The following is a 17116-nucleotide window of genomic DNA, read 5'->3' on the forward strand; positions in this document are numbered from 1 at the left end:
TATCAAGCGTAGTTTCAACCTATTTAAGTTGTTAATATTGATGTACCTATTCATCTTATTATTGTAGGTACATTATAATGTCTTCCCGAGGGGGGCGACACATCTAAATCTCAAGTTTAGATGATCAACAAATCTCACACTAGCGAATCAATCTTCGAACCATCTTCTTTCATTTGTCGCATCTACATGCATCAATCATCAATTTTTTGCAGGAAATCTTCAGAATCGTCATCAATCTTCTTTCTATCTACTCAGCGTGCGCGCAGCTAGCCACAGCAAAACACAATCTTTTTTGCATCGTAGATAGAGTCGTCCCCCTCGTGTCTTCCATGGTATTTTTCATGAAAAAAAGAGCTTCTCTGTTAGAGTAGCTTCAATACCAAAACAATATTTATACCTGAATATCCAAATGGTACCTACGTTTGTATATAAGCATGACCATCCTTTTGAAAACAGACATCACTAAAAAAATCTTTTTGAGTGAACAAGTATAATTTGAATATGGAATTTAAGAAGGTCGAGTGTTGCAAGCCGTTTCCTAATAAACGGTGTTCGTCAAAGCCTCGTAAATTATCTGAAAATTTGATTGAAAAACATAAGTTCCTAGAGTGGAAATTTATTTTGGATACATCTCTATCAATCTTTGATACATGTCGCTTGAATTTAAATAGAATAGAACCATGTGCTGAAAATCTGGAACTAGAAGTGCAACCGTCAGTCATGGACATCGCGGAGCCGGAGCCATCTACATCTCGACATGGCCTCGAAGAAATACCATCAACTACGTCAATAACAACAGCATCATCTCAGGATAGTGGAGAGCAACAATTTTCCAGGACGCATAATATTGAGCTATTCAACGGCGCCGGTGGTGTAGTGGTAAGCGTGATTACCTCTCACCCCAGCAGGCCTGGGTTCAATCCCAGTCGGCGCCGCCGGGATGTTCTGAGGCATAACATCTCTGATCACGCCTTCCTTCGGATGGGAAGTAAAGCCGTTGGTCCCCGATTCATGAGTTGATGGGTCGATAGGTAGGGTCCAGGTGTGGGAGCTGCCTTCCTGGCACGTCGGTAGCATTGGTGCTCAGCACGGAAAACAAGATCGACGGAAAAAACAAACCAAAGGAAAAAAAAATATTGAGCTATTCAACAAGGGCATAGCTGGTATCAACGTATCGCCAATATCGACAAAAAAAAATCCAGAATGTTAACTATCCCCGGAGAAAGTATATGGACATTATCAATGGCATTAAGAAACGCATCTTCGGGTTTCAAGAAGATGACCTGGAGCAACTAAAATTGAAAGCTGCGGAGCACAATGAAGGAGAGATTTGCTGATCCAGGTTCATCGAGAGACGATCAAATAAGGATTCTGACGATTTTGCCGAAATCTTGGTCAACGCAAACGGTAATGGACGAGTTTGAAACAAATAAATACATTGTATTGCAAGCTCGATGCTTGGCAAACGGGAAAGGAGTATTGGCCACCTCCAACGAAAGGTTAGGACACGGTTTGGATCCCGAAATTAAAAACGAGGTATTGCAGTTCTTCGAAAGCGACCAGATAAGCAGAGCCACGCCAGGACTAAGCGATTACGTTTCAGTGAAGAACGAAGGTAAGAAGATTCATATTCAAAAGCGACTTTTAGTTTGAACATTGTGTAGTGATTTTTCGGATCTCGCACGAACACGTTTTATCTGGAGAAAATAACTTCTATGTATTTACTGTTCGACTGTCGTATCTCGAATGTTCTTTTAATTGCGTCTTCTGTTTTTGCTACTTCCGCTGTGGCACGTATAACGGAAAACGCTTTAACTGTTGAGCATCTGCCCAACGGGCTCATTACTGTACGTTTGGACAACTCAAACTGCTACAGCTCGTTCATCCTGACCTCTCTGTTGCCCTCAACAGATTACCTAACGCTCTAAAAAACTAATATAAACATTGTTTTATTTTTCTTTCTGAACTTCCTGATTAGGCACTTCAAGTTATTGTCATTTTAGTCGCTTATTTATCATCTAGATATTCTTCTTTAACGTATTCTCCTGACTCTGATTCGTCTAGGTACTCAACATCTTCGAATTCTTCCTCGGAATCTGAAAATTTAGAGATTTCCTCCTCATCTCTCTTCTGGTATAATCTCATGTTACTTGGATCGAAACTCCCTCGAATCGGCGATTAGAAACTTGATAACCATCAATATCCGAAATTACGTATCGATTACGATCCAATACCTTTTTGACGATATACGGCCCTCTGAATTTGGGTTTCAACTTGTTTCTCTCTCCTACTGAGTATTCACTTTACTCCGCTTATCGTACTGGTCTTTGTTATATTCTTGCAATTTCCGAATACTTCGCGACGCTGCTTCTCTAACTTCTGATAAATCCCGCTCAAATTTCTCATTCAACTCTTCAACGTAGGTAGTAAGATCGTCCGTGACACTACGCTTTTGAACTATTCCAAACATCAAACGTGAAGGTACATCGCCAATCGACCGGTTAAACGTATTATTTAGTAAATACTCGGCCTCAACCAATACTGAATCCCAATCTTGTGAACGTTCTTCGACTAAAGGGTGATACGGTCAAAATTTGGTCAATATCAACTTGACGTATTTCTTTCAATTTTGCATTTAAAAAACCTGAACACCCCTCATTTTGAAGGTGTGTGTGTGTAGAATGTTGCTCCTATTTTGATTTTGGAATTCACTCTTCAGTTGTCAAAATGCCGTCCAAGCAAGAAGAGCAGCGTATCAAAATTTTGCTCGCGCATCGCGAAAATCCGAGCTACTCGCACGCAAAGTTGGCAAAATCGCTAAAAGTTGCCAAATCAACCGTTACAAATGTAATAAAAGTGTTTGGGGAACGTTTGTCGACAGCCAGGAAGTCTGGATCGGGGGGAAATCGAAAACCGGAAGCCACTGAGACGACAAAGAGAGTTGCCGGTAGTTTCAAGCGAAACCCTAACCTCTCTCTCCGAGATGCCGCAAATAAGCTGGGTGTATCGTCTACAACCGTGCATCGAGCCAAAAAACGAGCCGGACTATCGACTTACAAGAAGGTAGTGACTCCAAATCGCGATGATAAACAAAATACGACGGCCAAAGCGCGATCCCGGAGGCTGTACACGACGATGCTGACGAAGTTTGACTGCGTGGTAATGGACGACGAAACCTACGTCAAAGCCGACTACAAGCAGCTTCCGGGACAGGAGTTTTATACGGCAAAAGGAAGGGGAAAGGTAGCAGATGTTTTCAAGCACATGAAACTGTCAAAGTTCGCAAAGAAATATCTGGTTTGGCAAGCCATCTGTACCTGTGGCTTGAAAAGCAGCATTTTCATAGCTTCCGGGACTGTCAACCAAGAAATTTACGTGAAAGAGTGTTTGAATAAACGTCTGCTGCCTTTTCTGAAGAAACACGGTTGTTCCGTACTGTTTTGGCCGGATTTGGCATCTTGCCATTACGGTAAAAAGGCCATGGAGTGGTACGCCGCCAACAACGTGCAGGTGGTTCCCAAGGACAAGAACCCTCCCAACACGCCAGAGCTCCGCCCAATTGAGAAATACTGGGCTATTGTCAAGCGGAACCTAAAGAAGACCAAACAAAACTGCTAAGGGCGAGCAGCAGTTCAAGGCAAACTAGCTTTCTGCGGCGAACAAGGTGGACAAGGTGGCTGTACAAAATCTGATGGCAGGGGTCAAGCGTAAGGCCCGGCAATTCGGATTTGGAAAAGCGGAAGCCTAACTGAATATTTTTCCTGAATTTTATACTAATTGAACTTGAAAAAGAAATTTAATTTGATTTTTTAAATAAACGATTTCACCGATTTACACGCGTTTTCCCTTGACCAAATTTTGACCGTATCACCCTTTAGTTTACTCAATAACGGAATTAACGTTCGGTTATACCGTTCTATCTGTCCGTTACCTTGTGGACACGCGGTTGCTACTTGCTGATGTCGAATATCATGATCCTTCACGAACGACGCGAACTGTTTAGACGTGAACGCGGTTCCTCTATCAGTCACTAAAATCTCAGGTGTCGAATACGCGATGAAATAAGTCTTAATATGTTTCATAACTTCGCGAGAGTTTGTTGTCTTCGCTGCATAAAGCTTCAAAAACTTTGTAAAAGCGTCTACGACTGCGAGAATGTGTACGTTCTTACCCTTAGTTAACGTTAGCGGCCCGAGATGGTCAGCGTGAATCGTGTGAAACGGAATGCTGATTTTATCAACGATAAGAAGTGGTCCATCCAACTTCTTCAACTTGGGATTGAACGCGATACAAGTGATACACTTGGAAATATGGTCCATCAACTACGTCTGCATTAGTGGAAACCAATAAGACCACTTTATCAATTCGCTAACTTTATCGATACCAAAATGCCCCAAACTATTATGATACTTAAACATCACCGATTGCTCCATACTTGTAGGCACATATAACAATAGACGATCCCTATTGTAGTAAATAAGACACTTGCACAGCTAAATGAAAATTTAGGGCAGGTACGCGTAGAATAAAAGTGAAAGTAGGTCACTGTGAAGTAAATAACAGTTGCTATGACGCGACTAAAGTAAATAAGTAATAAAACTTCCACTGAACCATATTCTGATTTGACAGCTATTCCTGGTGAAATATTTCAAGCGAAAGCTTTCAGTAAATTCTAGCAAGATGCACTGGGGTAATTTAGCAGTTGAGAATTTATGAAAAGCTCTGAGATGGAACGGAAGAATTCAAACGCTAAATTACCCCAGTGCATCTTGCTAGAATTTATTGAAAGCTTTCGCTTGAAATATTTCACCAGGAATAGCTGTCAAATCAGAATATGGTTCAGTGGAAGTTTTATTACTTCAGTGCCAACATTTCAAAGGGGCGTAATTGCATTTGTAAACAATGGCTTTAGCCGTCGATTTCTCGCGAATAAAAGCTCACTCATGAAACATAATGACACCAGCAGGTAGAGGAATGTTTCCTCTACCAGCTAGCATTGTTATTTTGGAGAGGTAAGATTTCATTCGCGAGAAATTGACGGCTAAAGTCATTGTTTACAAAAGCAATTACGCCCCTTTGAAATGTTGGCACTGACTTATTTACTTTAGTCGCGTCATAGCAACTGTTATTTTCTTCACAGTGACCTACTTTCACTTTTATTCTACGCGTACCTGCCCTAAATTTTTATTTAGCTGTGCAAGTCGAGGGGGGCGACACATCTAAATCTCAATTCTAGATGCTCAAAAAATCTCACACTAGCGAATCAATCTTCGAAAAATCATCTTTCATTTCCCGCATCTACTTGCATCGTGCTTCATCTTTTTGCAGGAAATCTTCAAAATCGACATAAATCTTCCATCTATCTACTCAGCGTGCGTGCAGCTAGCCACAGCAAAACACAATCTTTTCTGCATCATAGATAGAGTCGTCCCGCTCGGTGCAAGTGTCTTATTTACTACACTGGGGGAGGTAGCTCATCGATTTTTCCGGTTCGCCTCCTAGCATCGTGCTATAAGGTACCAGGCGATAACCAGGGTAGTTGATCGATAGCTCGATGACGTCATTTCGTTGGCGTCTGCTATGGGAAATTCGCATAGCAGGCGTTGACGACGGGACGTTGTCGAGTTGTTGAATAGCAACTATCGTGGTAACTCACCGATTACCTGTCGATGTGCCAAATTTGGAAAGACGTCTGCATTGAATTGTCTCATATAATAATATTCCGCCCACTATATCACACGAAATTGCGAGTAGTTGAGTGGAATGGAGATAAGTTAAGCATTGGGTACAGGACCAAGTCTCCCCTGGGTGGTGCCAGAAGATGAGCGCAATAGAATCATCAAGTTGCCATAAGGCACGGAATGAGACTATTGCATGGCTGGGTAGTCAAAGTCTTCCATTCGTTAGTCATTTCAGGTGGATTAGAACAGGTTTAGGTTTAGGGTGGGCGTTGGCCAGATTTGGATTTTTCAGATATAATCCTAAATAGGACCTAGATTATTTAATACACTAGTAACCTCAACTTCTGTCACAATGTTTCATTGTGACTAATCAACACTCAATGGGTAAAATATCAAATTTGCGGTAAATTTGAAAAAAAAGGAACTTGGAGTGTAGAGTGCACTGCCCACTGGACGATTCTGAAGCCTGACCAAGTGAGTGGGTTACGGGTTTATTTGATTGTACGTCATTTCCAAGTTATATATAGATACATTCATACCATTGGCATTTTGTATTTGATATAAGACAGAGACAGGATGCGGAGGGCCCGCTTAGGGGGAGCGTAACCCATGCTATGGCTTCCATTTATTAAATAGTTCAGATAGGCTGGAAATGATAGGTTCATGGTGAGAAAATGTACCATATGGTGCCCGTTCACTGATCAAATTAGATTCAAATCGTCAGGCCCTGCCCTGGAATAAGGGAATTGACGATGATTTGTCAAGTTTCATTTTGCATTTGCATATAATTGTAAGTTTAGGTTTGCTTTTGTAATTGTAAGATAGATAGTTTGCCTCAATTGAAACATTGAGTTAAACATGACGAATCATACCTCTAAAATAGTAGTAGTTACAGTGCCGCATTATCTAACTTTTGTTTTGTTTGTTTACATATAACTAATACTAATACCTCCTTGTTTTCTCTCTAATTTGTCTACTATGTCCCACCATCACGATGAGAGATGAGCTACCGTACATGGTACACGCTCATATACACTCCCAAAATAGTATGCCGCAAGTAAGTATATCACAGAGGCAACTAAAGATCCAGAAACAAAAACCGAAAACGCTGAACGGCAGATTGGTTTAGAGTGGTCGACCAGGGTGTGTGCTGATAAATTACAAAATTACAATTACATCATTATTCCATACATCAGCTTGAATTACGTTGATCGATATTACATTTTTTTGCTGTGCACTACACCACCGGAGCCAGCAAAGTTCAACAATCCATCGTTGCTTATGCCTTTGTTGTCGTTTGGAACCAGTTTTGCGAGGTAGGTGACGATTGTGCGTATTTCTCGCGTAAATTTTGAAAAGGGCCTAGCCTGAACAATACGTAAAGAGCAAATTGAAACATTGTACGTCGCGTGAAAGTGGAACTTAATGAAGGCCTAAGTACTTTTTCGTAGTTTTTAGTTTTCGGATTTGAAAGATCGTCGGTTACAGTGGCCTGCTTACTGAGCAGAAAAACGCGGTCCCAGGTCCTTACATATCAAAGAGATTTATAGTAAAATCGCTTGTGTATCGTGTATTTTGCGAAACTCGTTGTTGTCGTTGGTTCCGGGTTTGAATGGATACAAAAATTAGAGCAACGGTATTATGTGATATGAGGGGCTCGGTGGCCTTAGAGCAACCGTTTTTGCTTACTGAGCAGAACATCATGAGTCTAATCTCAGGCCCATCCACAATCAAGATTCGTCAATCGTTTTATTTGTTAATATGACTACATGGTAATAACAGCAACTCGGTGATTGAAAAGGTGCTCGTCTGCCTAGTGGCAAACGTTTTTGCTTACTGAGCAGAAGACCGTGGGTTTAGTCCCAAGCTCCTTCGCGTTATATGATCGTTAGGACATTAATTCAGCTTATCGTTTACCAAAACGAACACTGCTGCAAACCCAACCCTCTTATCCAACATCCCAGTGATTCCTCGTGGAAGTGCAGAGGTGTTCTCGGCTTCCATCAAAGCGAGTGTCATGTCAACACAATCCTTCCCATTCCTTTCTTGACCTGTGTTCGGGCGCGGCCGGCGCTGGTATTGCCTAATTTAAGATCACCAGTTTTTACACATTGAGGATGATTGCTAGTCCCAAGCATCGTCTATTGGTTCTCTGTGTAATTACAACCGATCTGGCAATAACAGAGTAGCAACCGTGGGCGGTCAATCAAGCTCAATCAAGCTCAAGCAAGTGTCTTATTTACTACACCTATGTTTCCGAAACAACAAGTTATCCCGCACTTCATACAACTTACTCTCTCGATTCTCTAAGTCCGCCTCAATCATGACAACGTTCGAATCTCGAATCTGATTTACGTAAACAGCATTTTCAAAAATGGAACTGGATTTCTCATCAACAGCATAGCAATGCATTCGCGATAATGCATCTACATGCTGCATTTTCATACCGGCTCTATGCTCAATCTCAAAATCGAATTGATCTAAGAATAATGCCCAACGCGCAATCTTAGAGTTCACATCTTTTTTTGATAGCGTCGCTTTCAACGAATTGCAGTCCGTTATGATTTTGAAACTTATTCCGAATAGATAAACGCGGAACCGTTTAACACTGTACACGATTGCCAATGTCTCAAGTTCGAACGAATGTAAAAGCGACTCAGCCGCTGTCGTCTTACGCGAATAGAACATAACCGGATGGAACTGGTTATCGTACGCTTGTCGCTGCATCAGTATTCCGCCGAAACCGCTAGCTGACGCGTCCGTAGGCAGCTGTGTTTCTAACGCTGGCGAATAGATGCTTAATACGGGTTTCGATATCAAAGCCTCTTTCAGCTTCTCAAATGCTTCGAAATGCCGTGACTCAAACTTAAAATTCTTTTCATGATTGTTCATCAATTCGTACAATGGATTCGCGATATGGTTGTACCGATAAATAAATTTCCGAAAATAACTCATCAAACCAAGGAACCTTTGTAACGCTTTCTCATTCGTAAGAACCGGAAACTTTTCAACGTTCTCAAGATGATAATTACACGGTCTTATTTGATTAAATGTCACTTCGTAACCGAGAAACACAATATTTGTCTTCAAGAACGAACACTTCTTAACGTTCAACAGAATGTGATTATCAGCTAATACTCGAAAAAGCCTCTTCAGTAAATCCAAGTGCTGTTCTACATTGACCGTACTAACTAAAATGTCATCGATAAACACTACGATCTCGCCGCTCCTTACAAACTCATCTAAAACTTTCGCTACATATCGTGAAAATATGGCGGGCGAGTTTGCGTAGCCAAACGGTAGCTTATTAAACTCATACTGACCACTTTCGGTTATGAACGACGTATACTTTTTTGAGTCTTCCGCGATATCGACATGATAGAATCCATTTTTCATATCAAGCGATGTAAAATACTTTCGCCCCTGAAGCTTACTAATTTGATCCTCAATTATCGGAAGCGGATAATGGTTACGTTCAACAAGCTTGTTTAAAGCTTTATAGTTTACACAGAGACGATACTCTCCGTTCTTTTTACGCGTTAACACAACCCGACTCGAATAAGGCGATTCACTTTCACGAATGATTCCCTTCGACAACAAATCATCAACGATCTTATTCTGCTCCTTCCGTTCAAACTCGCTTAGACGCTGAGGAGTTGAATATCGATTATCTTTGAGCTTTATCTCAACGCAATATTTAACCAAGGTTGCAAAGACTCATTTCAGCTAAAATAATGTTTTTCGGAATAATAAAACCAAAAGATGGTATGATGGCATGTTTTACTTGTAACTTACAAAAAGAGGTTACAAAGTATGCGTTGGAAACATAAAACCTGTAAATTTTGCTTTATATGAGTCACAATCAGCGATTTGCTGATCACTGAGTGAGTGAGTGAGTGAGTGAGTGAGTTTGTGAAAAATCGCTGATTGTGACTCTCATGAAGTGAAATAAACAGGTTTAATATGTCAAACACATTCTTTGCAACCTCTTCTTGTATCCTACCAATTCAAAATTTGATCATGGCATCTAATTATTTCATAATTTAGAAAAACATTGTTTTAGCTGAAATGATTTTTTGCAACCTTGTATTTAACTAATGGTTCGACCGGTTTTTGACGAGACAAGTACTCAGTTTCGAAAAGTTTATATACAGTACCACTTAACAATCTAGTTTCATCTGTGTCACCCACTTCGAGGTCATATTTTTCGTCCACGAACAAAGAATCTACATCACCGTCAAACAAGTTTTGCATCGATTCACCATCGAAGTTCGCTTTAACACTTCGATCGCGAGCAAAAATTATACCGCGAATATCGTTCTCCTCGAAGAATTTTCGACCCAATATCATGTCCATTTTCATCGTACTATCAGCGACCACTGTTAGATTAGCTACGTAAACATCTGATCGAATTATCGCTTTGGTAGAGTATGACCCTACCATATTGATTTGAGAATTATTCGCCCCTACTAGATCATCGTTACTTTGCTTACTGCAGAACTGTTCATTTTGAAAACAACATCTCTTAATTAGACTCACCGGGCATCCAGAATCAGCCAGAGTCTCAATCGTCTGTGCCTTGTCTTCTATGATGACGTCAACTGAGAGCAGCGATTGACCACTAACCTCCAAAAATCTTCCATTACCTTCCTCGTCGTTCACGATTGGGTACGCTGACGTGTTTCCGCTCACTGATGGCTTCGGATCAACTGCTTCACCGCTAGCTTGCCTTGAATTTGATTCGTTTCTCGGCTTGAAACAGGTTTCCTCACCATGACCCACTTTATTGCACACGGGGCAACGGGGACGACGCTGTGGCTGCGGACAATTTATCGAGATATGTCCGGAACCATGGCAGTTGAAACACTCGTCCTTCGTATTTCGTTTCGGTAGTACTTCAGCATCCCCATTTGTTCGGTTCTCTTCATGCTGCTTCCTGCTACCCGGATTCATCACACTGGCTGACAGCATAATTTCGACGCTTGCACATCTCCTGGTTCGACTCACAGTAACGAATGTGTTCGAGTAGCTCATATATACTCTCGTAGCGCCGGGTTACCACACTGTTGTACAACGGATCGTATGACAATCCGCTAATCACGTACTTAATGATCGCCGAACTGCTCAATTTCCCCTTCTGTCCGATGGCATTCATCCGAAAAACATAATTATCGTAAGACTCTTTGCCATCCTTCACGCATTTTGCCAGCTTCCGATGAACGTCCGCTTCGTCTTCATACTCCGGAAAAGCAATACAGATGCTGGCCTTGAAATTTTCCCACGTTCGAATACACTGCCGGACACCAAGATACCACTGGTACGCTGCTCCACCAAGCCAACAGGATGCATACAACAATGTCGAATTTGACGTCCACGCATACAGCTCTCGATAGTGATCGATTGTCTGAAGCCAATCCAATACACCGCTTCCCTCCTTGAACAATGGAATGAGCTGCTTAAGTTCCTCCGGATGGAAATGTCGCTCTCCACCACCGGCACTCATTTTTACATCATCCTTCGTTTCTTCCTCTTCTTCTTCCTGGTCGTCGGCATCCTCATCGGGTCCCTGAGACTTACGGCCTCCCTTTCGTCTCGGCATCTTCACTCGCTCGCTGGAGGATCCAAAATCGCTGTCTCGGGATGGGGCTAGAGTTATGCCACTCGTTTTCGCTGGTCAACGCTGGCTCGATGCACTCCCACTGGATTCGCTTGACGCTCGAATCTCGGTTTTCGACATCCACAATCTCGATACTTCGGTGCGGATAATTTCGAACACTTCAGGATTGCCACGCTTTACGAAAGGCCAATCCGATCAGGCCAGATCCCACTTCTGAATAAATTGTAGTGATTTTTCGGATCTCGCACGAACACGTTTTATCTATAGTCGCTATATTCATAGTCTGGTGGATAGAATTTCGATCTATCATAAAGCGGAACCAATTCAATATATTTTAGACCAACAATTGAAAAGGTACTATGGACTTTTATAAACAAAACGTTGATTATTCTTTCCCCGCCAATCGAACGCAAATTACCGGCATCATCGGATAGGGGAAACTTTTCCCAACCCCAAATATGGTGTCAGTTTGCGTAGGCGAGCCTTGAGTCACGAGAAAAGGGTTGCCGAAGTTTTGTTAGCAATAGCTGATGTGCTCTTTTCTATTGTTGGTCGTGATTTGCTCGATTGGTTCCGCTATTTGACAGCTCAATTGGTTCCCGAGATTCTATCCGCCAGACTATGAATATAGCGACTATAGTTTTATCTGGAGAAAATAACTTCTATGTATTTACTGTTCGACTGTCGTTTCTCGAATGTTCTTTTAATTGCGTCTTCTGTTTTTGCTACTTCCGCTGTGGCACGTATAACGGAAAACGCTTTAACTGTTGAGCATCTGCCCAACGGGCTCATTACTGTACGTTTGGACAACTCAAACTGCTACAATTGCGAGAAGCTTTTATTAAATTTCAAGAAGTTAGTAAAAATAGCATTGGATTTAGTTCCTTTGCAGCACTAAAACCAAAGCATTGCAAATTACTTGGCAGTTCAGGTTCTCACAATATTTGTGTTTGTACCATCCATGAAAATATTAATTTAATGCTTCATTGTCTTAGAAAATATTCATTCGAAAAAGATTTCAACCATTATTTTGAAGAAATAATATGCAGCTCATCATCCAGAACTAAACATTGTTATCTCCGCGAATGCGAACGTTGTCCAGGTCTCTCAGATTTTGATAGAAGTTTTTCAGAAAAATTCGAGGAACAGGGTATGTCTGAAATATGTTTTGAACAATGGGTTTCAACTGATCCATGTAGTTTAGAGAAACTTGTAAAACCAGTAAATGGATTTGTTCCTTATTTTTGCGAAAAGTTGGAAAAACTGGTATCCCATGATTATATTAAAACTCAGCAGTCTAGTTTCTTGAGAAATACAAAAAAATACTCTTAAAAATGGAGAAGTTGTCATAATTTGTGATTTTTCCGAAAATTATTCATTTGTTCTTCAAGATGCTGCCCAAAGTAGTTACTGGAATAATCAACAAGTTACTATTCATCCTTTTTGCATTTATTATTCAGAATCAGGTATAATTAAAAATTTAAGTTTGATCGTAATTTGATAACGATACAATTGCGGTGCAAGTATTTATTTCAAAATTACTGACCTTTTTGCAAACAAAAATACAAGTAAAAAAAGCGATGTTTATGTCTGATGGAGCTGCATCCCAATATAAAAATTGCAAAAATTTTGCAAGTCTTTGTAAATTTAAAACGAAGTACAATATTGATGTTGAATGGCACTTTTTTGCAACTTCGCATGGCAAGAGACCATGTGACGCGATTGGTGGCACATTAAAACGAATGGCAAGGAACGCAAGTGTGGCTGTAGAACACGAACATCCAATCACAAGTGCAGCAGAGTTATATGCATGGGCTAACCAGAAGAGTAATGATTATTTAACAAAAATGTCATTTTGTTTTGTGTCACAAAAGGAATACGAACAGGGGGCTGCAGAATGGAAAAGCATTTTTGAAAAGGCCAAAACGATCCCAGGTACAAGAAAATATCACTGTATTGTTCCGATTTCCTAAAATAAAATATCAGCGAAACTATTTTCGAATGACGAAGAACGCACCATTCATAACATATAAAAACATGCCAATCAAAAGTTCATCAAATAAAAATATATCCAACGAAAAGGTTTATGTACAAATTATTATTATTAAAGACGATCGAAAGTAATAAAAACGCATGGGTATTTCATTTATTTATTTTATTTATCTTATAAGTTTAAAACCAATTTTTCAATAGTCTATTGGTGGAAGGGTAAGTTGAAGGTAAGTACATGCATATCTTGCAAAACTTATCATATTTGATGGACAATCACATATAACTTACGAAAAGGGCATATTTTCTACAAAAAATTGATTATGATGAAAGTAAATTTGAAATATCTCGAAAACGGTTACATTTAAGGAAGTTTATCGATATGAGCACTATCGTTTGAAATGATTTTTATAATCATATACTGACATTAAACTGAACATTTTGCCGTAAATAATGAAAGTTTCAAAAATACCTTAAAGTTGCTCTTAGAAAAACTTTTTTATTAAAAGTTTGTCCATCCTGGAGTTGTTTTCAAAACTTCTGCTTTCTATTCAAGTTTTTATTAAAAATATATAAAAAACCACAAATACGTTTTTTTTTATTATTTGAATTTTGAGGTTTATTTTTATTTTTTTTTGTAAAAAAAAACGAAAAAAAAAATTCCGTGTATATTTTTTTTTATAAAGCCTTATTAGTTTTCTACAACTCCTTCTTAGTAATTTTTTTTTCTACAACCAACTGTTTTCGAACTACATTTTTTTTAAAGTATGTGTGCAAAAATTACCCTTGAGTCAAAAGGGTCTCCTCTCCTGCGGAAAATACTTGGTCTATCATACTGAAAATATGTGCCAAGTATCATCCAGATCAAAGAAATGGAACACATATGGAAAATATGTGTAGCGCTAATGAAATCTTGTTGATTCCATCAAGATAGTTTTTACATAGAGGTAAATCTAAGACCAGAAGGTCCCGGAGAAACGTGTTCAACTTTTTGGCTCAGCTCTAGTACTCTCTTCGGTCCCAAGCTAATCGATGCACCCCTCGAAACATAGGAAAATCCACGAACCCCTCATTTTATCTGTCAAACTTGCATAGCGAATCAAAACAAACATAGTGTAGTACTGGAATTTTTTACTAGAATGGGGTACGTTAATCGATTTGCTTGGGACCAATAGGCTAGTCAAGTAGTGAGCCAATTTAAAATCGTTAGTTTCGTATTGATTGTTGGTTTTTATGAGCAGTTCTTTTGATTTGCAATGCCACACGTAGAAAAATTTATCGTTGAAACAAAAATATTTGAGGTAAATTTAAACGTAAGCTCAGTTTGTTCTGGCCACAAAAATAATCATGGTTTATTTCAAACGTATTCCATGTTTGAAAAGTCATGTAATATTAATGTTTAAAATAAAAATAATGTTACGTTTATTTTAAAAATGTTCGTGTTGAAAATAAACGTGAATATTTTTGTTTGGTTTGACAACAATGCGAACAAAAATAAATATGTTTATTTTAAACATGCTTCTTATGTTTGAAAGAAACATACTTAATTTTAAATTATATTAGCATTTGAATGTAAGATAAAGCAGAAAAATTGATTGTCAAGATGAAAACATGATCTGCAGGAAGATCCCGAATTCAGTTTGATTGCAATGCTCGTTGCAATCTAGGATTGGAAATGCAGGAATCGGAAAAAGAAGATGAGGATGATGAGAAACCGTTGAGTTCGGTAAGGAAGGAGGATGAATACAGCACTGATTTTAGTAAGAAGTTGATCCAACAAATTAATCAGTCGAGTCAGGATTGTGTGAATATGATAAAGCTTGCTGAAGTTTTGAAGCGAATGGAAAATGAGCGGATGAAGTTGGAGAAATTACGGAAAGAGCAAGAACACAAGGCAGGTGTAAATGAGGAGCATGTTTCGGATCTGCTTGTGGCAGGAGAGAAGATCAAAGACAAAAGCTCGAAGCAAACAGGAAGAAATTACTTTTTCAGGGGGGGAGTATAGTCGCTATATTCATAGTCTGGCGGATAGAATTCTGAGCTATCAAAAAGCGGAACCAATTCAATATATTTTAGACCAACAATTGAAAAGGTACTATCCACTTTAATAAACAAAACGTTGATTATGCTTCCTCGCCAATCTATTACAAATTACCGGCATCATCGGATAGGGGAAACTTTCCTCAACCCAAAGATGGTGTTAGTTTGCGTAGGCGAGCCTTGAGTCACGAGAAAAGAGTTTCCGAATTTTTGTGCGCAATAGCTGATGTGCTCTTTTTCTGTTATTGGTCGTGATTTGCTCGATTGGTTCCGCTATTTGACAGCTCAATTGGTTCGACGATAGCGTGTTAAAAAGATACGTATCTGAATTTTATGCAGCTGGCTCATAATACGATTATCAATTATTGTCTCAGTATTAGGTATATTTGATTGATTTTACAAATTTAAGGAATACGCCTTTTTCTTGAGGTTATTTGCAAACGCAAAATAACGGTATGAATAACTTCTTGAAATATTGCTCATTTTTAGTCGTACTAAGGATCATTCATATACCACTCATTTAAAATTCGTCCACTAGGTAAAAAGTTGAAAATCAAGCGTTTTACTAAAATAAATCTAACTTCGTACAGGCTCTTCTAATAAAGACCAAAGCTTTAGTAATAAATCAATAAACATCTCTTCAACCACCAGTCACGATTTAAAAAATATATTTATTCACCATGTTTCAAAAAATTGTTCTCTAGGGTGTACGATCAATTTTGAGATACACTGTATCTCTCGCCAAATATCCCGATGAAATAAGCTACCCGTAAAAAAGAAGAACAATAGAGGTACAATGAAATGTATTGTAACCATACAATGTAATTTACTGTACTTAAAATAAACTGTATTGTAAACAACGATAAAATAACCACATAATTCATTGTTTCAACAATATAATCTATGGTAAATGTGGAAATCTACAATAGAACAAGGGTTGTTATGTATCTTAACCGTACAGAAAATCACTTTTTCCCGAACAAACTTGAGCCATTTACCATTCATTTTATTGTTTTTCTATTGTTGAAAATTCATACTATATGGGACGTATTGTAGATATAACAATATTTTAAAATTACTTGTATGGTATACATATAATAAGATCGATTGTTTGCAATAGATTTTGTTGCGATTATATATTACTTTATGGTAATTGTATGGATATTTTTTTACGAGCCCGGAATTTCCGACCAAGAGGTTTATTACGTACTTTTCGTACCACCGCCCCTTGTTGTCTGTTGTTAGTTTTTGGAATATATTCGAATATGGTTAATCATTTGCTTTATTTCATAGTCACCGTTTTGAACTGGATGTTCAAGTATCCTTTTCCAGCAACAACACCATCTTGCAATACCTTTCTTTCCAGAACACAATTTGGATTACCCGAATAAAAATTTACCATACAAAAACAATAGAACCTATTGTTACAATTTAATAAAATGTATTGTAGCAACCATAAATCTTATAGTCAAAAACAATAAAAATACATTAGAACTTATTTTTATGCAAATAGAATATACTGTATATGCGACTTTTACTATAGAAAAGGGGGGTTGTTAGTAACCGTAACCATAAAAAATCAAATTTTTATCGAACAAATTTGATCTCATTACAATAAATTTTATAGTTTTTTCACTGTGCAAAATTTTTAAAACATATAATTTATTGTAAGCCTATTGTGGTGACTATTTGATCATTTGACCAATACAATACAATTAAAATAGGGTTAATTATCTATTTTATTTGATTGATATATATTTTTTTTTCCTTGGTTTGTTTTCCGTCGATC

Source organism: Ochlerotatus camptorhynchus, unplaced genomic scaffold (genome assembly GCF_037179485.1).
Source record: "Ochlerotatus camptorhynchus isolate MF236.1 unplaced genomic scaffold, CSIRO-AGI_Acam_v1.1 ptg000446l, whole genome shotgun sequence".
NCBI classification, from domain to species: domain Eukaryota; kingdom Metazoa; phylum Arthropoda; class Insecta; order Diptera; family Culicidae; genus Ochlerotatus; species Ochlerotatus camptorhynchus.